This window comes from Salvelinus sp. IW2-2015, unplaced genomic scaffold (assembly GCF_002910315.2).
Source record: "Salvelinus sp. IW2-2015 unplaced genomic scaffold, ASM291031v2 Un_scaffold4494, whole genome shotgun sequence".
Taxonomy (NCBI): Eukaryota; Metazoa; Chordata; class Actinopteri; order Salmoniformes; family Salmonidae; genus Salvelinus; species Salvelinus sp. IW2-2015.
This window is the reverse complement of record NW_019945764.1, coordinates 43,968-45,850: the sequence shown is the minus strand read 5'-3', so window position 1 is coordinate 45,850 and position 1,883 is coordinate 43,968. Positions and strand designations below refer to the sequence as shown.

General features: G+C 43.2%; 1 protein-coding gene across 1 annotated transcript in view; it reads left to right on the top strand.

Annotated features, from left to right (window-relative positions):
• The first annotated feature begins 1,303 nt into the window (after positions 1 to 1,303).
• Positions 1,304 to 1,883, top strand: part of LOC112077373 (sterile alpha motif domain-containing protein 9) — an 11,477-nt gene continuing 10,897 nt past the window's right edge. Inside the window, exon 1 of the mRNA XM_024143892.2 lies at positions 1,304 to 1,391. The gene's annotated coding sequence lies outside the window, so the exon portion shown is untranslated. The remainder of the gene's footprint in view (positions 1,392 to 1,883) is intronic.

Here is a 1,883-nt window from a genome sequence, read left to right as displayed (position 1 = left end):
TATGATTCTCAATCAGAAGGAATGAAATACCACGCTGCCTCTATTGAGAACCATATAGTAAACCCATTAACCATACATAGAACAGAAAACATAGACTGCCCACCAAACTCACGGTCCTGACCAACTAACACATACAAAACTTAACAGAAAAAACAGGTCAGAAGCACAATTCGTAGACAGCACTTTTCGCACAAAGTACATTATCTCTAGGAGACAGAACGCGTCTCCTTCCTGAGTGTTTATACAGCGTACTATTGTTGTCACTTAGTTGTAACAAGAAATTTGTGGAGTGGTTGAAAAAACGAGTTTAATGACTCCAACCTAAGTGCATGTAAACTTCCGACTTCAACTGTACATACATATGTGAACATGATACATTATCATTTCTGTGTGCTGTGCCCACAAATTCAAGGTATGTCAAAGTAGTATCAACTATTCAACACACTCTAGTTCCCTCTACCCTTTGTCACACACACCAGTCTGTTACTTACAGAGCTCATTGATGAGGTGAGAGATGTGAGAATGTACTTCAGTGAGGAAGTCTTCCTGTTTAGCCTCCATGGACTCGGCCAGGCCGTCTGAGTCCACGCAAGCGCATTCTGGGTGGAACAGAGGCTTCTTCAACTGCCTGCAGAAACTGGGACAAACACACACAAACACACTCGCATTAGCAATGGCACATCACCCATAGACAGGTGGAGAGAGAAAGACACGCATTACAAATGAAATGTCACCCATAGACATAGCTCACACACACACGCGCACAAACACACTGCAAATGGTCCAACACCCAGACAGTTGGAGACACACACACACACACACACCCCACTTACTTTTTGCTTGATGACTTGTACGCCTAAACAGCAAATCAGAGAAGCAAAAAATAACATCATTCATTATTTTTATTTATTTTTGGGGGGGGGGTGTAGATCAGCTTTACTATTACAGGGATTGTAGCTTCCATCAATGTAATTGTCCGCATCTTTTCCAATCCCCATCAAAAAAATAACAACATTTAGTTAATGAAAATAAAACAATAAAGCTACTTAGGAACAGCAGGACGGTTTTAAAAAGAATGTTAAAGGCACATCCATTTGTCCATGTATATCAATTAATCCGCACACTGACCTCCAGGAAGCAGAAGGGGTCGTTCTCCTGGGCGAGGGTCTGGATGCCACTGTGGACATCCTGCAGACGGGACTGGTCCTGGACCGCCTTGGCTATGTTCTGCTGGATGCTGGGGCCACACTCGACCCCGTGGGAGCAGGAACAGTCCCTGAGGGAGGTGAGGAAGCCCTCCAGGTGGACCTGTAACACCTCCCCCAAGGCTGTGACCCGCTGGTCTGAGTCCTCCAGGAACCTCTGCACAGAGAGAGGGAGAGGGTTGAGAGGTAGGTGTGTGTTTAACCAAAAACTAACTAATCAGTGATCAAAAGTTTCTCATCTTCAGACATGAAAATAGATGAAATATATATATTTTTTAATACAACAAATTAAAAAATATATACAGCTCTGTAAACAATACAAATACATGACATCTACAATTATGGAAAGGAGTGCTGATCAAGGATCAGGTGCGAACACCTGTCCATAATCATGTTCATTACAATCTTAAATGCAAAACTGATCCTAGATAGGGCTGTTACGGTGAGCATATTACCGCCACACGGGTGGTCACAAGTCATGCTGGCAGTCAAATTCCATGTGACAGTTTAGTCACTGTAATTAGGCTTCTCCAAACTCTGTTGTTGCTGATGGTCATTAGTAGCCTACCAAACTTGCCAACTGCCTGAACTGCCTGAAAATGAACCACGTGAAAAGCGTCCTCCATTCGCTATTTAAGAGCATAGATGACATGTATTTTTTCCCGCTGACCCTGTTTC